Source organism: Camponotus vicinus, unplaced genomic scaffold, assembly GCF_025532165.1.
Source record: "Camponotus vicinus isolate PSW18456_S1 unplaced genomic scaffold, iyCamVici1.0 SCAF_9, whole genome shotgun sequence".
NCBI classification, from domain to species: domain Eukaryota; kingdom Metazoa; phylum Arthropoda; class Insecta; order Hymenoptera; family Formicidae; genus Camponotus; species Camponotus vicinus.
The window spans coordinates 8,519,994-8,546,392 of record NW_028141981.1 but is presented as its reverse complement, the minus strand read 5'-3'; the positions used below and the strand labels follow the sequence as shown (position 1 = coordinate 8,546,392).

At 29.8% G+C, this 26,399-nt stretch overlaps 1 protein-coding gene across 7 annotated transcripts in view; it reads right to left on the bottom strand.

Moving 5' to 3' along the window:
• Positions 1–6,698, bottom strand: part of LOC145976652 (uncharacterized) — a 193,622-nt gene extending 186,924 nt beyond the window's left edge. For all 7 annotated transcript variants that reach the window (XR_014440284.1, XR_014440285.1, XR_014440287.1 and 4 more), the window contains exon 1: positions 6,315–6,698. The gene's annotated coding sequence lies outside the window, so the exon portion shown is untranslated. The remainder of the gene's footprint in view (positions 1–6,314) is intronic.
• Between the last annotated feature and the right edge of the window lie 19,701 nt (positions 6,699–26,399).

The following is a 26,399-nucleotide window of genomic DNA, read 5'->3' as shown; positions in this document are numbered from 1 at the left end:
TTCAACCGTGTCTTTCTCTCCGCAACTATTTGACGTTAAATATTAAACATCCTTGCTCGCCCGGGGTCGAACGAATACCGTTTAAATAAATGCAGCGAGAACATGGAAAAGCGGCAAATGCGATTTTAATGTCTAGTCACAAGGCCCACCCGTGTTTTCCGCGGGTGTGTCCTTAACGATCTCGTCGAATGCCTCGCGGGTAATTTCGTCATTTCGCGTCGCATTAACCCTAGAGTACCTGGCTGAAATGCTCACTAAAGCGCGATTGAACTTAGGTGCGCGTATATTTTCCAAGCGGTATAAATTTTTTGAACGTGTGACAGTCGGAGAATTCGACTTTTAGTAGACAGTATACGATACGCAAGATATATATTCGAAATTTAATTATTTAAAAACCTCTTATATAATTAAATATGAAGTGCGGGAAATTGTATGTAGATTTAAAAAAAAAGTAAGGAAGTCTGATACGATCTTAAAATGATTATGAGACGAAGCGGCGCCGTTTCCAAATGAACCAAAATGTGGCTTGCGTCGTTCGCATTAACGACGGACTTTTCTCCCCGGCTTTCTCTTTAATGTCGAACGACCAGCTTCTTCCGCGCTCTTTCTTTTCGCGGCGAAGAGGGAGACACGGAGTTATCCGCCACCCCATTCGAGGCTAAAAGGATTCGGCAATAAACAACGGTGAGTCTCAAAATTAGGCGTGGGTCGCAATCTATATCAAAACCCCCGCGGTGGTAAACTCATCGACCTCACCCTCGTCGAAAGTCGGGTACACGGGGTGAGTAGCCAATGGATTAGCGATGTTAAGGCGGGAGAAAAAGGCGAGAGCGTAGGATTTTTCTCCGTGCTGCTCTCTTCCGATTATCGCAGTGTTCTTTTAATTTTGATAACCACCGATCGTAAATATCATCACTGTGACATTTACTGCGTTTCTCGAAGAAACCAAGAACTCAAGCTATTCTTTAGACAATAATAAAAGTTGCTTTATTGAAAAATTGTCCTAAAGATGCCGAATATTTTAAAGTTATGTGTAGAAATAATTTATAAAAGATTTATACCTTTCTCTCTCTCGATAAGCATATCTTAAAATACAAAAGAATCAATTGTCCTCATCTTTGTCGCGAAAGAAGAGCTCAATAATCGGATCGAGGATGTATGTCGAGACGTGACTGTGGATGCGCAAGAAGCGCAGGTTATCGTGGGCAAGTATATCTAATTACCCGTGACGTTTACGTCAACGTTTATCGTGATTTACGGCAAAATTGTAACGACGACCTTCGACTGAGGTGAACGGGTTCAGAGAGATAGAGAAAGAGCGAAGAAACCTTTAAGCGAGCGGTTCGCGGCTAAAAACTCCAAAGGATTCGGTCATTTATCACGGCGCTGCCTGCGGGAATGAGTAGGGGAGGGATACAATTCGCCGGACAGACTAATCGCGGACTAACTATCCACATATTATCCACAATAATTCCACGTTACCGGGAGGAAGAAGTGGCCTGACGACCCCCAGCCGTTCTTGCGTATCAAGACCGACCGACAACGAAACGCTTCTTCACGTTTCGCTTCTTGACTTTTGACAATCCTTGTCACGCCCGAAAATACGCCTCGGTCTCACCGTGTAAAAGTTGACAGTACACCAGAATAATTTAAGTTACACTGTGTATGTGTGTTTGATGTCAGAGATAATCAACACGTTTTCTCAATTATTTCAGATATTTTTAAAGAACCCCGCTAAATTCGCGTTGCGTAAATTTTAGATATAAAACTCACGCAAAACAAATACAAATAATTAAATTCGCCAGAAAAAATATATAATAGGAATAGTTTAGGAGTAAAATTTGAAAACATATTTTTCTATATATATATATTAAAAGATATAATATGTTAAGTTTCATCCTTGAGCATTAAATATCATAAACATGACATGACGCATATATATGTGTGTGTGTACTAGATACTACTTAAGAACATTACTAATTAAGTTGTAGTTATAATTAAGTCATAATTAAGTTATATTCTTTTTATCAACCTTAGAAATCATTTTTTACTCATTAAGAGTTAAATTTTCATGTTCTTCGCAAATTAAAGCGACAATATTGCCGCAATTTTTGTCGCTCGAAAGAGTTTGAAGAACAATTGTGTCGACGTGGACTATAACTCGCGCGAAAAGTATTTTTATGTCGGTCGCGCCAGGCGGTTCGCGGTCTGTGTAAATATATCGAACGGTCGGCTACAATTTTGAGGTTTGTCGCGCGTAAATAAAGTGAGCTCGACCGTGGAAATTAATTAGTGTACCAAAGGGCAAAATATAGGGAAAATTGGGAACGCTCACTTTGCAATTTAATTGGATATTCATTTAACCATGCCTATGCCGCGTATAAGATTTGCATAATAGCGCCCGGTACTAATTAGCGCGCTAGCGAGCACATGTAAAGCAATTTATTAAATAACTATGTAATTCGCGGCGCGAATTGCGGAATTATAAGTTTTTGTTTTCTCACCGCGTAATTTATTCATGCAAGTACGAACATTTAACGATTATCTGATTTTTGCCTGTAAATTCGCGGAAATTAGCGAGGGTATGAGGGAAAAACAAACATTTTCTCAAATTTTAGAATAATATAAAAGACCATAATAAATGTGACGGCATTAAAAAAATATGTCACATTATTTTCCGCACAGATGTTTATTTTTGAAAAGAGAAATTACAATATTCGTCTCATTTTTTGAAGCGTTTCATAATGGTGCAAATAACAGATGTGAGTTATGATAAAATCCTATAATATTATGATAAAATTCTGAAAATAATAATTTAATATCATTAAAGCTTATTTCATGCCAATAAATTTGCGAATATCGAAAGCGCGATAAAAGACCGTCACAAGCATGTACGAAGCCGTGATTACGTCGGACGACAATTGGGACATATGGAGGATCATTGAGGGAGTACGTGTTAGGGCACACATAAAACGCCTTCAAATTATAGTGTGGGCCAAGGCCCATCCATCACAAGTGGGTCCATGGGACTTACGGTCCCAGTGCGCCGCCCCAACGTTTAGGTCGTTAGCAATTTCCTGCACAGGACTATTTTCAAACCCAAATTCCATATGGCCCGATAATACCCGATAATGCCGCTGGTCTCGAGAAGGCCGATGCGACGATTTTTTCCTTAACAATGCGACGACGAAGAAACCTTGATAGTGATGTCAAGTTTTCAGCGAATTGAAATCTAATATATTTCTCCTGATCGCGCGATTAACAATTTAAAAATTGACATCACTAGAAAATAAATTTTTCTTCAAAAATATTAGTAAAATTTAAATATATTTTAATAAAGTCGGGTATACACAGTTTTAAATATATTTCATTGTAATTAAATAATTTATTAAATAAACTCTCTATAATTATCATAGACAATAAAAGATTCACTCTGAAAAATTTAATTTTATTTATCAAGAATATTTCATGAATTTATCAAGCAAAATGCTAAGACACAAGTGCAGTCTCAATTTTATTAATTTATTTATCAATAAATATTCGTGCTTTATCAACGCTTTACAGATGGCAATAGCGTACAGACCATATTCTAAAGCTTTTAGCTCTCGCGGTAACAAGCAAATCTGTTCTGTAAAAGGCATGCAACTGTAGATAAGTCACCATGTTCAACAGGTAAATCTGATGAGAATCAAAGGATGAAAATTTGTTTGGTATCTTTCACACTATACCGTCGCGCGTAACATTTATATTCGCTGAGAAAATGATGTAACAAAAATAATAATTTACGAAGGAGCATAAAAATAGAGAATACAACAAGTTTTAAATCGTCAATGGAATACGTTTAATTATTGTATGCTGACGATATGTGTCGCGAAAGTGCTAACAAACTGTAACTGTACAAAAATATTCAGCAGTATTGCCACAAGTTTCATTAACAATAAATTATTGTTTGTCCAAATGTACTGTCGATCAATCATGAATAACTTAATGTCCCCCTTTAAGTTAAGTCTATAGAAAAAGGTGAAATATGAAGACAAATTACTTAACATTAAAATGTTAGTTTTTCTTTATTATGCACATCCGTTTTTCATGTTAAATATTATCAAGAAGTTCGTTGAGTATAAGGCTGATCCTCTCAGTAGAACAGTTTATTAGAGAATATAAAAAATTGCAAAAAATTAATTGTACAAGTCGTGAGCGATTCTAGTAAATCTGCCATTTTTCCGGCCTTTTCATACTTAAGCGGTAAAAAATGTAAGGAACAATGAAGTAACGCGGTTTTATCAGTAACTGAGGTATCAGAATCATGCATACGCAAATAATATAATTGATCTGTGTAAGGAATCTGAAGTAATTGGTATTTCACGATATGGCGAATAGGCTCGCGTAGTAAACCAGTATCAATAAATATTTGAATATCGCGTATCGGCCTATGAATCGATTCCACACATAGAATAAGTAATGCCGATCATCGGTCAAAACATATGGGTGAACGAGGGTTTAAAACGAATCACCGCGATTATTAATACAATGACGCAACTGGCGAAAATCCAATATCGGCGAAGAAAATGCAAACATGTTCGCCAATGAGGCATCACGTACGGTTACGAGAATAGAGAGACGAAGAATAGAAAAATAGAATATCTGACAAACGTGAATCGTTGCGACGTGAGCGGACAATCGCCGATTATTATGCCTTTATTCCATACGACGAAGACGACAAACATCAAGCACACCATTATATAAAGAAATAGACTATAACATTCTCCTATAATAAACTTGATAAAGGATAACGGGCTCTTGCGTAACTCGTGCATTATCTGCTTCCATAATAACTAAAAGTGATTTAGAAAGAAGTTTGCGAGATTAATTCTTCCAATACTTATGATATGCGCATTAAAACTTTTCGATTTTACTTACACGAAAGTGTAATGGAGTATCGAGCACTCACAGTGAGATTGGCTGTTCCGTCCTATTATCAAATATATCTAACGCATGTTTTACAGTAAGGAAGCCAAGCCAAATAATGTTTGTTTGACGAACAAGTACAGCTATTAAACCTGTATAATATTACTTTAATTCGTTTCAACTTTAATTTTATTTTCTCTTTCTTATGATTTACATAAATATAATGTAATTACCTGCAAATACTGTTGGTGTAGAAACAACATTACGAGTACTATATTTACAGATATAACATCTGTATAATAAAAAAAGCATCAAAACTACAATGCTGGAAAAAAGCTAATATTGTAGGCCAGCATAAGTATCAACCAATTATTCCACTGCTCTGTTTCATTAGATTTGCAATTTTCTTTTATAGTATTATAAATAAGATAAAGATTTAGGCACGTTCCAAATAAATTTATACATCTTATGTATGTAATATTGCACGTATTAAAAAGTGATAATATCACAGTTGTAATAAGATACATCCTGGCAATGTAGTGATTTTTGGATCCCACTGAAAATAATTTAATTTGATTTATTTTTGAGAATTGCGTGCAATACTTAGGAGCAAATTATTTTTGTGCCATGTATTACCTGCGTAAAATTCCACGCACAGTATTGTATTGTCTGTGGTACATGAAAAGCTTCATCGATGAAATAATATGGTTGAATATGATTGAGAAAGTAATATAGTACTTGTAATGAATAACGTTAATACATAATACATGAAATACATAAATATTTTGTATTTTAGTTTCATATAATTGAGATGAGATATGACACTCATGATTACTTTAAAAATGTATCCACAAATATCATTTAACTTCAATAGCTGCACATTCGTCAAATTAATACTGTTACATTAAATGCATCATCACAGCTTGTTTTAAATAATCTAACCTAACTAATTATATTATATGCTCTTCATTAAAATGTATAAAACTGTACCACTGTCACGTCGTACATTTAATACAATTAATATACTATGTAATAAAATGTATTACACAATGATTAAATATTATTTTTAAAAACATGGTAAAATTCAGCATATGCTCATGTTTACATTCGACATCTACAGACATTGAGAGGTTAGGTTAGGTTAGATCCCACAAATTATCGTTTGACAGTTGGCATCCCTACAAGATAGGCTGCGCAAGCCCTGCGCGCGCGTATACAAAGTAAACTTCAAATCGCTTCTAGCCTAACCATCTTCACGCGATTGACTTTACTCGAATAGCATCGCGTCGCATCGAATTATGATGCGGCGCCAATTTGCCCGGACGTAATTCGGGACGTCTCGATGCTGTATAAAAGTCGAATGACCACGAATTGTCACGCAAATATGATAAATCAAATCGACTCACCGTTCACCGGCTGTTCCACAGGCCGCTCCAGTCACTCGCCTCGGGACGTCCCATTCCGATCTTGATACACGCAAACTCACACAATATCATCAACGCGAACGCGCGACACTTTATTCGGCACTCCCGATACTCGCTCGCATCCAATAATCATCATCGAGGGCGCGAATAACGCGACGCGACTTCGCTCTACCTTCGCGATGACGCCATCACTGAGTACCTCTGAATATCGCTGTCGCGCGCTTCCATCGACACACTATGAAAGTCGCGCGATTATCCTTGGACACTCTCAACGCTCGTTCACTCGCGATATTCGTTTATTTTAAGGTTATTTTAGGTTAAAAGACGCGAAAAATGCGGATGTACAACGACTGCGTATGGCTCCGACTCACGTATAAGAGAGAAGACTGAGAGGTGTCATGGCCTGTTTTTAGGTGATCCCTGAAAGCGATACTCCCTCTATGGACATTGAAAACGTGGACATGAACTACAAAGCCAATGTCCATGAATGTTCTCAGAGGGTAATACATAATGTGCACAATTTCTGGTTTTGTTCCGTGCTATGTGCACGAAATGCCGGGAGCACCAGAGTATAACAATCATTATTTTGAAAATAATATATAAATATGATAAATAATAATTTTGATAAAAATAATTTTTATAAATTACTAATTAAAAAATTAAATTACTAATTTTTAAAAATTACTTACCTATATGTGTATGTATGTGTGCCCATACGTTGTCCAAATGATTTTAAATATAAGAATAGACTATATGAATATCGGCGTATGTTACCGCCGGCATAGCTCTCAGGTTCATGAGAGTACTGAAACCTCCTCACCTGGCAAATGCCTTCGAGGCAATTGAGGAGGAAAAATTTTTTTATTTTTTTTTATTTTTTTTAATAGAGTTTTTAAACAGAGAATATATAATACATATAAAAAATATATATTACATAATTATAATATATACAACGTAAATTATAATTAATTTGCAATTACATAAAAAACACATTACAAATTATTAAATTATGTAATATAGAAATAATTACATTACAAATATATGTATTACAAAATTTAATGCAGAATATATAAAATACAATGCATTAGAAATATGTATTACAAAATATAATACAAATTTAATATAAACTATAATTTTAAACTTAATACAAAATAAAATTTATTACACGAAAGTGTCCAAAGTATACTTATAATATAAAATTTACTAAAAATTTTTACATAGACCAGACAAGACTGATTAGTGATGATTAATTACGCGATATTTATTATTAATAATCAACATAGAATAATAGAATTTAATTAGTTTTATATAAATAACGTATAAACGTAAATAATCATGATCAAAAGAGTCATTAATAAAATTGTTGATCATTTCTTCGATTGTAGAACAAAGTATTTGCATTATTGACGCATTTCGTGCAGACCATGAAAAGAAATATTTAAAACGTGTAAAGATAGAACAAGCTTTGATGTAAATCAAAGATTAAATTACAAAATAAATTCCGATTTAAAATTCGCGAGAAAACGCGACGAATAAATAAATCGACAATAATCGAATATTTAATTGCGAGATACGCATAATTTTTATAATATAATAATCGAATCAATAAACACGCGTGCGATATAATTATTATTATCACACAAATGTTGACAGACGAAGATATTTTAGCAAACATTTGTGATCCGTATTGTTTATGAACATAAAATTCACTGTCCGATTTATTTGCGATTAATATATACGCGACTTTATACGAATTTCACGATTGAGAATAAAATACATATCCTATTTCGCGCATGATTAGCTGAATAAGAAGAAATTAGCTCTATAAGCTTTAATATATAATTAAAAATCGCGTTGTGGCCACGTTTAATAGAAAATAACGGAACGAATGATTTTCATTAATATAGTTATCGATCGTCTTTTAAATTATAGAAGAAAATATTTGCACTACCAGCATTTTGCACGAACTATTAAAACAATATTCAAAGACGTGGAAAGATAAACAAAGCTTCAATGTATAAGTCAACGATTAAATTATAGATAAATCGCGATTTAAAATTTACGAGAAAACGCGACGAATAAATAAGTCGATAATATGCCGAATATTTGATCGCGATACGTATAATTTTTATAATATAATAATCGAAGCTCTCAATAGACACGTGCGCGATATAATTATTATCACGTAAATATAGAAAAGCGAAAATAGTTCAACAATCGTTTGAGGTCTGTAATGTTTGTGAATATACAATTCACCGACCGATTTACTTGCGAATTTTTATAAGATAAATCGCGATTTAAAATTCGCGATAAACCGCGACGAATAAATAAATCGATAATATTTAAAATATTCAATTGCAGATACGCGAGTGACATACCGGTAATATCCGATAAAAAGAGGAGTGACCTTAAAAATGGAGAACGATTAACATCTTGTTTCTACATCAGATTTCGCAAGATCAATCTGCGAAGAAAAATTAAGTGATCCATTGAACGTCGGGAATTCCACTGTAGGAGGGAACGAATCCTGGATCTTCCGGACTATTCCCGATAGCAATGATTTCAGTATTAAATCAAAGACAATTATCCCTCGTCATTATTTTCAATTCGCGAAATTGATATTCACGTCAGAAAGCATGTTCTTCCATTACTAAGAAATATATTTCTTTATTGAAAATTAAATGGATATAACCTTTGTTATTGAAATGTGATTAAAAACGATTATATTTATAAATAATAAAATACATGCATTATTGGAGTTTGTGTTAAATGTGCGAACACATATAATTTGGGGTACTGTTCGCGCGCGCGAGACGAATCGAACCCGATAACAGCAAGATTTAAAAAATTTCAATTCGAGTAGTGTTCAAAATAAAATTAATGAAATAATTTTAAATATATAATTAATTCTAGATTAATTCTCTAGATTCTTATTCTTGTAACGTTTAAATTAATAATTTCTTTTTCTTTTAATCAATATCTTACTGATATAGGGATACCCATTCGATTCGTCTCGAAATTTTTAAGTATTCGCACATTTTATGTAACATTCATGTATAATTTCGCGTATATATAATATATCATATTAACAAAAATTATAAAAATATTTTGGATATGTTAATTTGTGCATGTATTTTATTATACATATGTATAAAATGGTATATATCTAAAAACTAATATTCTAAAATGGCGATGGATGTCCAATACCTGCAAATAGTTTCTTAAAAGAAACTAAAAATTAATATCCCCAGTACCTAGAAATAATTTTTCAAATGAGATAATTAATTAATAATTAATAAAATATATTCGTTCGTAATCATTTTTATCAAAAAATTAAAAAAATTAATTACAATATAAAATTTCTTGAAAAATTAAAATTTATACACAACGCTATCCATATTTAATCTACTATATCCATATTTAATCTACTATTAAATCTTTCTGGCATTATATATATAGACAATAATAATACCTATCCTAATAATGATAGAACATTTTTAATGAAGAAAAAAAAATATACATTTCTCTTATCTAAATATATATTATTAAAAAATTAATTTGACGTTAAAGAAGCGTATCGTCGTTGAATTACTACCGAAATCATTGCTTTCGGAAATTGCCAGGAAAACCTGGGATTAGTTCCAATCTTACAATAAAAATTCCCAATTTTCAACAGGACACCAAACTAGACGTCACAAATGGATCTCCCAAGAACCGGTGAGAAATAATTTTGCATGATCAAAATCGTTTCGACTCCTCGGCGGTACGAGCCACGCAATTTTCATTAACGTTTATTTAACCGAAGGAACAACGATAACTCTTTCATTAAAACGACAATCTCGTCTAAGAACGCGAAAAGAACGCGGGAAAAACGGTGATTTCGCAACCGTAATTTATAAATTTATTTAGTATTTTCCGATACGAAATTCGTAAATACAAATATAACAGAAAAAACAAATTATTAAATTCATAATAATTAACTCGCGATTCTATATAATATCGAAGGTGATCGTCAAATTTTTTGAAGCTAATATTTAATAGTTGACTTATCACATCGAATCTTCACTCTTATTCGATATTTCTTTATATTTAATTAACAATATTTAGCAATATTATCTGATGAGAGGGACAGCGATAAAATTCTTTTGTTAAAATGACAACCTTGTATAAGAACGCGAAAAGAACGAGCACAATATTTTTGCAATCATAATTTATTAATTTATTTTACGAATATTGAGTTTCGCGCGATATAGAATTCATAAATATAATAGATAAGTTTAACGGAAAGCATATCATTAAATTTATAATAGACTCGCGATTATGTAACGAAGGCGTTCGTCAAATTTTGTAAAGCTTATATTTAATCATTAATTTAGCATCGAATTTTTATATTTTATATAAAAATTTTCCGATTTTATTAATGACTCTTTGATATGAAAATACGAACAATTACTCTTTTATGAATATTTCAAAAATATATACTATAGAAACAAATACTTCAATTTAATGAATTACTATTATGTTAATTACTACTATTATGTAATCATTATACGTATACTTTCGATAATTTTTCGTGTAATTTACATAAGAATTTACAATCGTAAATACAATTTCATATAATATAATTATAGTCATAATTGTATTATATTTTACAATTAAAATATCAATATTAGATTATTATTAAAATACAATTATAACTATTTACAATTTACAAATTTATGATGCTATCAATGTCAAATAATAATATTCAATTTATTCAAATATTTAATAACATCAATAATTTGATATTGATAGCATTAAGATTTGAATTTAATATTTAACTTGATACACATATATTTTTAAGTTTTAAAATAAAATATAACATGTTAAGATATTTCTTAAACGTTAATAATAATGCAATTTCTTTAATATTCCTGAAGATAATTTTGATAATTTAAATTTCATTTTTAAAACATTTTTACTTTAAAACATGTTATATTTATTTTTACAATATTTTTAAAAATAAATTCAATTTAATTAAAATAAATTTAATTTACCCCTAAGATTATTGGAATATTAAAAGAAAGAATGAATCTTACCTAATAGCGCTAACAACCCTAGTATTATAGAAGTCTAATGATCTTAATAGCCCTAACAACCCTAATATTAAAAGAAGAATTCTAATGATCTTACTTAATATAGCCCTAACAACCCTACTTCCTGATTAACTAAAATTATTCGAGATTTGTGGAACCTATTTCTAATCATCACCTAATCTAATCATGTATATATTTTAATCACGTGCCCTAATTACATGCCCTAATCGCGTGCCCTAACCGCGTGTCCTAACCGCGTACCCTAACCGCGTACCCTAACTGCGTCCTCTTCAGGCCAGTTGAACCTACCTTTCGTTGATCCTGGCCATTTTCTTTCTCGATCTCTAATCAAAGATAGAAAAAGGAGATAAACACTCCTTCTTTTGCCGGATAATTACCAGCAAATGAGCGTGAAATATTTACGCTCATTTAGTAACGATCGTTCCATTTTACGATCGTTCGTTAAATATTTGAATATAACTTTATTTTAACTGAAATAAAGCCAAATTACTACAAATTTCTATATATTTTATATTTTGTAATAAAATATAAAATTAATTCTGTGTATAATTTTTATTATATTACAAATTATTTAATTAATTAATCATTTGACTTTATATTAAGTTAAAGTAAAGTTTAAAAACAATATCTTCAAACAAATTCTACGATGGATGAGCTATAAGGAATTAGAAGATAAGTGCGCGTTATAAGAATAAATTAGCATGAGAAATTGATAAAATTGATAAAATTGTTAATGCATGTTCTTTATTTAATAAATTAGACAAAATCTTTACAAAAAAAATATTTTCTTGATTTCTTCTTTTTTTAATTAATATTTCAATATATTTTCGTAATAGATGCAAAGCATTTCGAAAGAACTTATTAAAATTTATTTAATTTAATCCATCCTAGCTCATTCATTTTAAGACAACGGATTTATTTACAATCTACAATCTACAATCTACATCTACATCTACATCTGCAATCTCTACGAATCCGTTACCTTAAAGTTAAATACAAGTTTTTCTCACTCACCGACACTGATGCGCAACAGCGGAGTTGTTGTTATCGAAGCTAGTTGTCTGCAACGTACAAATATAAAATTCATTTATAATAATGCTCACAAAATGCAATCAATATTTAAAAAAATTTTTATCGCGCGGAATTTTATATCCGATGTGTAAAATAATAAGCAGATAAACACGTATAGAAAAATTTTATAAATTTTTAAAACTGTTTTTTAAATAGAAAATTTTATATGACTTTTATATAGATCTTTCTCTTTAATTCATTTAAATAATAAGATCAAATTATTGTTCGTTTATAACAAGTTAACGATTTATAACAATTAATATATAAATAATAATATTCACCATCAGGTTGTTCCGCCGGTGCAGGATGCCTCTTCTAGGCCTGCTCCTCCTCTCAGATCATCAGGGTTGTTACATCGATCTATAACATACAAAAGAAGATTCCAATGTAGCAGCGTTCAAAATAATTAATATTTCAAAAATTATTGTATACATTGAATTTTATATTCGATGCATATAATAATAGCAGATTAATAAAATAATTCTATAAATTTTAAAAACATTACTAATAATTCTCTTATAACTTTATAAAAGCTTACACCTTTACAAGATTATAGCTTTAATTTAAAAATCTTTTTCTTTAATTCTCTCTTATTTAAATATAAATAAAAAAATATAAATAAAAACATCAAATTAATTGTTGCGATTAATTGTTTAATTTAAATTATAATAAATATATTTAATATTTAATATATAATTACAAATAAATAAATTGCTTACCAGAAGGTTGCCCTGCCGGAGCCCGATGCCTCTCCTAGGCCTCCTCCTCCTCTCAGTCTTAGACGCGCGATATTTAACGGCACTCCCGCACTCACGAGCGATATTTTTATATCGCTATTTTCGTTACTTTACGCGCGATACTGAACGGCACTCCCGCACTATTTCGTTACAATTAAAAATTTGGTCGCGCGATGTATATATTTAATATATGTATACTTTCAACGACACTCCCGATTTCGGTACGAGCGAAAATCCCATTTCATTTACGAGAATCAACTTCGAGCCAATAGGTCGGGAATGCAACGATACAACGAGCAAAGATTAGGCCCGAACCGGAAAGAAGACGAAACGATTGACGGAATAGAGGAAAATAAAGTTCACCAGCTCTTTTTCGCGCATAATTATCCTATCTCGTATCGAACCTGGACCCGCTAAGCACGATTTCAGGTGCTTCGCCCGGAACACGAAGTTTCCCGCGATTGCAGGACATGGCTACACCAGGCTGGTAGACGGCAAAAGAAGAGGATACCCACATTTTTTAAATGCTTACATTCAGCAATTTAGAAAATGGGGAGGCAACCCCTTTTACCGAGCGAAAATCGTGCCTAGGGGAATCCACTCGACTCCTCGACAGGGTTAACACACGCAGTGCGTGTGGCTGTAGACGAGCAAAGAGAAGGGATCCATTGACGACCATTCCGAGCAATCGATCGAGTTCTAACTAATTCGGGCCGAATCACTTGACGAAGCACGAAGCACGAAGCAAGAAGCGCGAGTGTACGTTGCATAGCAACGTGTGCAAACTCGAAACATCCCAGTTAGTTGGCATCGGAAGTAAAGACTCGTGACAATAAATGAAATTGGGATTTTATATGAAAAAGTCCAAAAGTTTCGCGAAAACGCGACGACGCGAGAATACTACAACGCGAAAACGCGGTAACGAAGCGCTTGCCGTCCGCGGCACGTTGACGGCACCGACGACGCGAAAGGGTACTTAGCTTCCCATTCAGGCACCTTAAGATTTATCATAAATAGAAAAATTTAAGATAAACCTCAAGGCACCATCCAAGTACTAAGCCCTCCCACCGCGACAAGGTGTACCCCATGGGAGGGTTATATTATATATAATTTTATATATAATATAATACATAATTTGAAATTTATTTTGTAATATAGTACATAAATTTAAATTCGCAAATATAAACAATAAATATAAAGGGTAAGAGAACATCTATTATATAAAGCAATGTTCAAAATAATTGATTTTAAATCTAATTATTGCGCGCAATTAATTTTTACACTTTTACTTTTAAATAGATATATTTTAATATTATAAATCGCGTAATTACAAAATAATTTATATTTCTTAGATATAAACTTTTCAAAAAATTTCTATTTTTTTATACATGAAATATTTAAATTAATATATTAATGTGAAATGTTTTGTAGAATATAAGAAGTATCTGAAAATATTAATTAATAAAAAATTTTATAAATGTTTTAATTATTTTAAAATAAAAAGTGGAATAAAATAAAAAGTGGAATATTTTTTATAAGTATATGTATTATATATGTTACAATTTAAAATCACTACTAAATCACAATGAAAGAAATAAAACGAAATGAGAAATATGTATATTTTGAATATATATACTATTGATAAATAATTTATATATTGTTGTAATATATTGTTGCGTCCGTGGAACGATATATATCGAATGCGCGCGACACAACCGATCGGCACACGCTCGCGCGTAAATAATAACGCGGTTTAAGGTACACAAGAATTTTAATAAATCACGAGTAACATACAAGAATTCAGAATAAATGTAAAACGAATCACAGGTAGACGCGCGTCCGCACAGCTTGACAGCTGGGCTCAGAATCTCTGACAGTCGTTGTTAACATCTTGACAACGCGCGCGGAAACGATCTTTTTTCGTCGACGTACTTCCTGCCAAAAGAATTCAACGGGTGGCGAATACATCCAGGAGGACGGGACGCGGGAACGCGGGAACGCAACAATATAATAAATAATGAATGTGATAAATAATTTAAATTAATGACTTACATCTTATTGATCCATCCATTTCCAAAACCTCCTTTTTTCTTTTGCTTTCTTCGATTTTTCCTCGTGGCACTTCAATCCTCGTTGCACTCATTTGAATTCCTCGTTGCACTTGCACTCATTCACGAAAAGTTCCTCGTTACACTTGCAATTGTGTTTAGAGAAAGAATTTGGTAATATATGAAACGTCTCACATCACTACTTCACTGCTCAAGAGCCACTGAGCGAATGATCGTAAGTCAGAAACATTACCGCGATACTGTTTATATCGCCAAAGTTGACTATGAAAGGAAAGAATTTGATAATATATGAAACGTCTCACATCCCTACTTTAGTGCTCAAGCTCACTGTGCGAATGATCGTAAGTCAGAAACATTAACGCGGTACTGTTTATATCGCCAAGGTTGACTATGAAAGGAAAGAATTTGATAATATATGAAACGTCTCACATCCCTACTTTAGTGCTCAAGCTCACTGTGCGAATGATCGTAAGTCAAAAACATTACATATCGCCAAGGTCGCCTTATATTATGTTATTGTTAAAATTTACTGTTGAAATATTTTATGAGTGATAATTATATATAATTCTCATTTATAAAATATCTGAACAATTATATTATTATGAAATATTTTAACGTATTAATATATTAATATATCTCATATATTTAACACATTAATGTATCGTAAGATTAAAAGATTAAAGTAATGATATGTCGTAATATATAACTATTGTTTAATTAACAAGGATTGCCGATTAAGAAAATTTAAAGCATTGGTCGAAATTTATTTAATTCCAATAAGTATCGTTAGGGAAATTATTATAATAAGCATCAATAATCGAAAGATCATAACAAAATTAATTCTCTTATCTCCTTTTATGTATCTCCTGTTACAATTTTTAATCGCGGTAATAAAGCATTACGATTCGATAAAGATTTATCGTTTCGATACAGTTTCATGCCGTTAATTAATTTTTAATTAATTGATTTTTATTAATATTTAAAGCAAATTATGTTTCGATATTAATCGTAGTTGTGTTTAGTAAAACAATTACAATATACGAAGCGTTTCTCATCACTACTTTATTATTCGAGAGTCACCGTACGAATGATGACAAAGCGGTAACGTATAGCGCGCTACTGTTTATATTTTATATTGCCAAAGTCGAACACCGTGTTATTGATAATTTGTTGCCGAAATATCTTATATATTATAAAATATACACTATCGCGTAATATTAAATTATAGAAGTATTTTAATTTATTAATTAAAATTGATTATTTCTTAAATAATTTGCCCGATCTCACCACTCCTTCCCCACTCTCCGCCGCGCGCCTAGTATAAGGTTACAATCGGACGACTCTCGTTGCCTCACCCAAATTGGCCGATTTTCTTTAATTAATTTTTCGTTAATTATTGCTAATATTGCAAAACAGAGCACCTTCCTTCTTAATTTGAGCCAATCTACCTTCACACTTCGGGACTACAAAAAGTTATCAGACATCCTGTATACATATCTTATAGTACGTAAAATACATATTTCGGCAATGAATTTTCAACATATAGATAGTGATACGAATAAAATTACTACATGTTCTATACGAATAAAATTACTTCTTTAATAATACATATAGTCAAATATATTTCGTGATAAAGTATAATTTATTATTTTAGATTCGTTGAAACCGTTCAAAACGTAACGATATATCCATCAGGTAATCATAATTTTACTAATCAGGTAATAATATTTTTAATAATATTTTACGACAGTATATATAAAAAATTTATAAATCACTTACCACGCAATTTCATTACTCCGTATGTTGCCTGTCCTATATGCCTTTCCTAATATCCTTTTCCTCCCTTGTTCGTCCTTTGTTATTTTTTCGTGGCACTCACTCTCGAAAATACGATTAATTATATTTATGGAACGATTGTGAGATACCATGCCTCATCGCGGAATAATTATACAAGAAATGCACTTTATTATATTGTAAGAGATAGAGAACACACGAGGGACGTATTCGCTCGACATTTATATCGGGCCAAATTCAATACTACTTGTTAAATGCTATTTTCATTGTTGATATGTATAATATATGTATATTAACACGAATTATAAGATCAAAAGATTAATGTAATTGAAGTCATGATATGTAATAATCATTTAATTATTAATTTTCGATAATATACAAAGTATTTTGTATCACTATCTTTGCTCGAGAGTCACTGTGCGAATAATACTAAAGTCGTGGCATGTAAATATTAGCGCGCTGTTGTTTACGCCACCAAGGCCAAGATGTTATTGTCCGTTCATCATCGAAATATTTTACATTCTTTAACAAATATATGCGCAAAATATTAAAGTATAGAGAAATATTTTAGATTATATAGATTAATTACATAATTATTTACTAAAAGATTAATGTATCTTTTATGGAGCTTTTCGTTATATGTTAATTATTTAGACGATTCTACCATTCGACGTTTTAAAGTGCGTGTTTTTAATCCGAATTATATTTAAATGATTGAAAAATAGATGAAACGTCGGAAACGAATTATATTTGACTCTATATAAATATCAATAAAAAATAATTTAAAAAAATAATTTTCGCTCGTAAAAATTGATTTCATATTAATTAAATCAAAATTGCACATAAATGCCACAGCGCGGTAGTTGGAGCGCAGGAAAAAACAATACTTCCTTCTTATTAATTGTTGTTTATTTCGAATTAAAAAATTACAAAAATAACGAATATTTCGGATCGTCTTTGATCCTTTCTCAACACGATTAACAATATAAAATATTATATATATAATATTATAATATTGTAACATAACATTTTATTATAATCTTCATTGCTGCAATATTTTTTATATTTAAAATGCTCTATATTATATAATACAATGTACTTAATAATAAAGTATAACATAATTACAAAATATATTATTATTATATTATTAGTAAATTTTATAACTCTTTGCAAGCTGTCTTTTTATATGTCTAATCATTATGCGTCTCTGTCCAATGCATCTTTTTCTTAGAGTCTTCGGATTGTTATGAACTGTCGCACTGCCTCGTCCTAAAAACTATAGAAACGCTTCTTCTTCTTGTGATGTCCATCGGAATACTTTCTGTGGCCATTTGTTGTCTTCAGGCATTTTTAACAAATATTCAAATTGCTGAAGTCTATTTTTCTTTATTTTTTCGATTATTGTCTCTTTTGCTTCATTTTACTCAAAAATATTAATAATTCAATTTATTCAAAAATATTAATATAATAATATAATAAATATTATTATATATTAATTAATAAGTATTAATTAATATATTAATATAATAAATAATATAATAATTTTGGTATCTCTCTTATTGTTAGTCTGACTCTTCCCCTTCGACTTGTCCGGCATGGGTGTTCCTGCCGGTAACGATGGCCAGTATTCATAATTCACTCTTATATTTAAGATCGTCTTAAGTAAATTGGAAAATATTATATAATTATTTATTATATAACTTATTATATAACTTATTTTACTAACTAAACGGAATTTTAAGAAGCAATCTAAGACTTAAGATTATTTTACTTAAGATTATTTTAAATATAAGAATAGTCTATATGAATATTGGCGTGTGTTACCGCCGGCATAGCTCTTAGGTTCATTAGAGTACTCAAATCTCCTCACCAGGCAAATGCTTTCGTTAAGGTAGAGATGTATCGAGGAAAAATTTTTTTTATTTTTTATTTTTTTTCAATACAGGGTTAGGTTTAATAAAAAAGTTAATGTAAAATATAATTTGAAATTTAATACAAAATAATTTATTACATGGAATAATTTATTACACGAAATAAAATTTAATACAAAATAATTTATTACATGGAATAATTTATTACACGAAAATGTCCAAAATGTACGTATAATATAAAATTTACTAAAAGTTTTTACATAGTCCAGACGAGAATGATTAGCGACAATTAATTACGCGACATTTATTATTAATAATAGATATGCAATAATAGAATTTAATGTAACGTAATTATATGTAACGTAAATAACCGTGATCAAAAGAGTCATTAATAAAATTATTGATCATTTCTACGATTGTAGAAGAAAATATTTGCATTACTGGCGCATTTTGCACGGACTTATTAAAGACAATATTCAAAGACATGGAAAGAGAGACAAAGCTTCGATGTATAAGTCAACGATTAAATTATAAGATAACGTTAAATTATAAGATCGCGAATTAAAATTCCCGAGAAAACGCGACGATTAAATAAATCGATAATATTCGGAATATCTGATTGCGATATGTATAATTTTTATAATATAATAATCGAAGCTTCAATAGACATTATAATCGCGCGCGATATAATTATTATCACAATTTGATGTCTGTAATATTTACGAATATAGTACTCACTGTCATTTACGAATCTTTACAAGATAAATCGCGATTCGAATTCACGAGAAAACGCGACGAATAAATAAATCGATAATATGCGGAATATTTGATCGCGATACGTATACATTTTATGATATAATAATCGAAGCTCTCAATATACACGAGCGTGATATAATTATTGTCACGTAAATATAGAAAATCGAAGATATTTCGACAAACATTTGAGGTCTGTAATGTTTGTGAATATACAATTCACCGACCGATATATTTGCGAATTTTTATAAAATAAATCGCGATTTAAAATTTGCGATAAAACACGACAAATAAATAAATCGATAATATTCAAAATATTCAAATGCAGATACGCGAGTGACATACCGGTAATATCCGATAAAAAGATGAGCGACCTTAAAAATGGAGAACGATTAACATCTTGTTTCTACATCAGATTTCGCAAGATTAATTTGCGAAGAAAAGTTAAGTGATCCATTGAACGTCGGGAACTTCACTGTAGGAGGGAACGAATCCCGGATCTTCCGGACTATTCCCAATAGCAATGATTTCAGTAATAAATCAACGACAATTATCCCTCGTCATTATTTTCAATTCACGAAATTGATATTCACGTCAGAAAACATGTTCTTCCATTACTAAGAAATATATTTCTTCATTGAAAATTAAATGGATATAGCAATTTTTTTATAGAAATGTGATTACGAACGATTATATTTATAAATAATAAAATCCATGCATCATTGAAGTTTGTAGTGAATGTGCGAATACAAATAGTTTTGGGGTACCGTTTGCGCGCGCGAGACGAATCGAACCCGATAACAGCAAGATTTAAAAAATTTCAATTCAAATAGTTTGTAAAATAAAATAAATCAAATAATTTTAAATATATAATTAATTCTAGATTAATTCTCTAGATTCTTATTCTTATAATGTTTAAATTAATAATATTTTTTCTTTTAATCAATATCTTGCTGATATAGGGGTACCCATTCGATTCGTCTCAAAATTTTTAAGTATTCGCACATTTTATGTAACATTCATGTATAATTTCGCGTATATATGATATATAATATTAATAAAAATTATAAAAATATTTTGGATACGTTAATTTGTGCATGTATTTTATTATACATATATATAAAATGGTATATATCTAAAAACTAATATCCTAAAATAGCGATGGATGTCCAATACCTGCAAATAGTTTCTTAAAAGAAACTATAAACTAATATTATTATCCCCAGTATCTAGAAATAATTAATTAATATTTAATAAAATATATTCGTTCGTAATCATTTTTTTCAAACAGTTAATGAAAACTATTTCAATATGAAATTACTTGAAAAATAGATATTTAGACACAACGCTATATCCATATTTAATCTACTATTAAATCTTTCTGGCATTAGACAATAATAATACCAATCCTAATAATGACAGAACATTTTTAACGAGAAGAAAAAAATAGATGCATTTCTCTCACATCTAAATATATATTATTTAAATTAATTCGACTTTAAAGAAGCGTATGGCGTTCGTCGTTGAATGACTACCGAAATCATTGCTGTCGGAAATTGCCAGGAAAATCTGGGATTAGTTCCATTCTTACAATAAAAATTCCCAATTTTTAACGGGGCACCGAACTAGACGTCGCGAATGGATCTTAAAAAAACCGATAAGAAATAATTCTCCATGATGAAAATCGTTTCGACTCCTCGGCGGTACGAGCCACGCAACTTTCATTAACGTTTACCTAACGAAAAAAACAACGATAATACTCTTTTATTACAACGACTATCTCGTCTAAGAGCGCGAAGAGAACGAGGGAAAAACACGATATTTTCGCAGTTTATTAATTTATTTATAAATATTTTCCGATACGAAATTCGTAAATACAAATATAACCGAAGAAACAAATTATTAAATTGATAATAATTAACTCGCGATTTTATAATATCGAAGGTGATCGTTAAATTCTGTGAAGCTAATATTTAATCGTTGACTTATAACATCGAATCTTCACTTATTCGATATTTCTTTATATTTAATTAGCAATATTTAGGAATATTATCTAACGAGAGGGATGAAATTCTTTTGTTAAAACAATAATTTTGTATAAGAACGTGAAAACAACGCGAAAAGAACGCGGAAAAAGCACGGTATTTTCGTAATCATAATTTATTCATTTATTTTACGAATACGAGTATTCAGTTCCGCACGATATGGAATTCATAAATAGATAAATCTAACGAAAAGTATATCATTAAATTTATAATAATTGACTCGCGATTCTATAACGAAGACGTTCGTCATATTTTATAAAGCTTATATTTAATCATTAATTTAGCATCGAATTTTTACATTTCATATAAAAATTTTCCGAATTTATTAATGATTCTTTGATATGAATATATAAATAGTTACTCTTTTATGAATATTTCAAAAATATGTACTATAGAAACAAATATGTTAATTTAACAAATTACTATTATATAATCATTATACGTATACTTTCGACCATTTTTCCTGTAATTTACATAAGAATGCATTGATATAATTGACAATCCTAAATACAATTTCATATAATATAATTATAGTTATAATTGTATTTTATACACAATTATATCAGTAATTAAAAATATCAATATTAAATTATAATTAATATACAATTATAACTATTTACAATTTACAAAACACAATTTACTACTTACAAATTACAATTTACAAAATAGAAGTTATGATGTTATCAATATCAAATAAATGGATTCGTTTTATTCAAATGTTTAATAACATAAATAATTTGATATTGATAGCATTAACATTTGGACTTAATATTATATATCACATATATGTGTAAATTATATATTTAATTTTTAATTTTTAAAATAAAATATAACATGTTCTTGAACATTTACAATTATGCAATTTGTTTAATCTTCTTGAAAAAGACTTTGATAATTTAAATTTCATTTTTAAAATATTTTTAAAAATAAATTCAATTAATTTTTTAAAAACAATTTTAATTTATTACAAAGAATTACACGAAAGTATTTAAAATATACGTATACTATAAAATTTATTAAAAAGTTCTACAAACAAGACTGATTAGCGATGATGAATTACGCGATATTTATTATTATTAATCGACATAATAGAATTTTATTCAAAACGCGAAAAGATAGATCAAGCTTCGATGTAAGTCAAAATACATTAAAATACAAGATCAATAACGATTTAAAATTCTCAAGAAAACGGATAAATACGATAACGAATAAATAAATCGATAATATTAGGAATATTCGATTACAATATGCATAATTTTTGTAATATGATAATCGAAACCGTCAACAGACAGCGCGCGACATAATTATTATCAAACAAATGCGAAGATATTTCGAGACATTTGAGATCTATAATATTTGCGGATATAGAATTTATTGTCTGATATATTTGCGAATTTTTAGAAGATATATCGCGATTTACAATTTCCGAGAAGACGCGACAAATAAATAAATCGACAATATTCGGAATATTTGATTGCGGTATGTATAATTTTTATAACATAATCGGAGCCCTAATAGACACGCGCGATATAATTACTATCACACACAAGTGCGAAGACATTTCAACAGACATTTAAGGTCTGTAATATTTGCGAATTTATTTGCGATTAATATAAATGTCTATTTTATATAAATGTCGCGATTGAAAAAATACATGTTGAAAATAAATATTGCATTTCGTGCATGATTAGTTAAATAAAATAAAATGAATCTTAAGACTTTACAATTTTAAATGTAATTAACATATAATTAAAAAATCGTGTTGTTCGCCACGTTTAATACAGAATAATAGAACGAATGATATTATCAAAGTCCCTTTCTAATAATTTAACTATCTAACTATATCTCTAACTGTCGATGTATTAGTAGAGTTTAATAAGATTTAAATAATGATTTAAACAATCGCGATTAATCATTAATAAAATTATCGTCTTTTTAAATAGTAGAAAAAATATTTGCACTATTAGCGCAGACTATAAAAGACAATACTCAAACACGTGGAAAGATAGACAAAGCTTCGACGTACAAGTCAACGATTAAATTAAGATAATATTAAGTTATAAGATAAATCGCGATTTAAAATTCCAGAGAAAATGCGACGAATAAATAAATCGATAATATTCGGAATATCCGATTGTGATATGTATACCTTTTATAATATAATAATCGAAGCTCTCAATAGATACGTGCGCGATATAATTATTATCACGTAAATATAGAAAATCGGAAATATTTCGACAAACATTTGATGTCTGTAATGTTTACAAATATACAATTCACCGACCGATTTACTTGCGAATTTTTATAAGATAAATCGCGATTTAAAATTCGCGATAAAACACGACAAATAAATAAATCGATAATATTCAATTGCAGATACGCGAGTGACATACCGGTAATATCCGATAAAAAGTGGAGTGATCTTAAAAATGGAGAACGACATCTTGTTAACATCTTGTTAACATCTTGTTTCTACATCAGATTTCGCAAGATCAATCTGCAAAGAAAAGTTAAGTGATCCATTGAACGCCGGGAATTTCACTGTAGGAGGGAACGAATCCTGGATCTTCCAGACTATTCCCGATAGCAATGATTTCAGTAATAAATCAACGACAATTATCCTTCGTCATTATCTTCAATTTACGAAATTGATATTCACGTCAGAAAACATGTTCTTTCATTACTAAGAAATATATTTCTTTATTAAAAATTAAATGGATATAACGACCTTTTTTATTGAAATGTGATTACGAACGAATTATATTTATAAATAATAAAATACATGCATTATTGGAGTTTGTGTTAAATGTGCGAACACATATAATTTGGAGTACTGTTCGCGCGCGCGAGACGAATCGAACCCGATAACAGCAAGATTTAAAAAATTTCAATTCGAGTAGTGTTCAAAATAAAATTAATGAAATAATTTTAAATATATAATTAATTCTAGATTAATTCTCTAGATTCTTATTCTTGTAACGTTTAAATTAATAATTTTTTTTTCTTTTAATCAATATCTTACTGACATAGGGGTACCCATTCGATTCGTCTCGAAATTTTTAAGTATTCGCACATTTTATGTAACATTCATGTATAATTTCGCGTATATATAATATATCATATTAACAAAAATTATAAAAATATTTTGGATATGTTAATTTGTGCATGTATTTTATTATACATATGTATAAAATGGTATATATCTAAAAACTAATATTCTAAAATGGCGATGGATGTCCAATACCTGCAAATAGTTTCTTAAAAGAAACTAAAAATTAATATCCCCAGTACCTAGAAATAATTTTTCAAATGAGATAATTAATTAATAATTAATAAAATATATTCGTTCGTAATCATTTTTATCAAAAAATTAATAAAAATTAATTACAATATAAAATTTCTTGAAAAATTAAAATTTATACACAACGCTATATCCATATTTAATCTACTATTAAATCTTTCTGGCATTATATATATAGACAATAATAATACCTATCCTAATAATGATAGAACATTTTTAATGAAGAAAAAAAAATATACATTTCTCTTATCTAAATATATATTATTAAAAAATTAATTTGACGTTAAAGAAGCGTATCGTCGTTGAATTACTACCGAAATCATTGCTTCCGGAAATTGCCAGGAAAACCTGGGATTAGTTCCAATCTTACAATAAAAATTCCCAATTTTCAACAGGGCACCAAACTAGACGTCACAAATGGATCTCCCAAGAACCGGTGAGAAATAATTTTGCATGATCAAAATCGTTTCGACTCCTCGGCGGTACGAGCCACGCAATTTTCATTAACGTTTATTTAACCGAAGGAACAACGATAACTCTTTCATTAAAACGACAATTTCGTCTAAGAATGCGAAAAGAACGCGGGAAAAACGGTGATTTCGAAACCGTAATTTATAAATTTATTTAGTATGTTCCGATACGAAATTCGTAAATACAAATATAACAGAAAAAACAAATTATTAAATTCATAATAATTAACTCGCGATTCTATATAATATCGAAGGTGATCGTTAAATTTTTTGAAGCTAATATTTAATCGTTGACTTATCACATCGAATCTTCACTCTTATTCGATATTTCTTTATATTTAATTAACAATATTTAGCAATATTATCTGATGAGAGGGACAGCGATAAAATTCTTTTGTTAAAATGACAACCTTGTATAAGAACGCAAAAAGAACGAGCACGATATTTTTGCAATCATAATTTATTAATTTATTTTACGAATATTGAGTTTCGCGCGATATAGAATTCATAAATATAATAGATAAGTTTAACGGAAGGCATATCATTAAATTTATAATAGACTCGCGATTATGTAACGAAGGCGTTCGTCAAATTTTGTAAAGCTTATATTTAATAATTAATTTAGCATCGAATTTTTATATTTTATATAAAAATTTTCCGATTTTATTAATGACTCTTTGATATGAAAATACGAACAATTACTCTTTTATGAATATTTCAAAAATATATACTATAGAAACAAATACTTCAATTTAATGAATTACTATTATGTTAATTACTATTATGTAATCATTATACGTATACTTTCGATAATTTTTCGTGTAATTTACATAAGAATTTACAATCGTAAATACAATTTC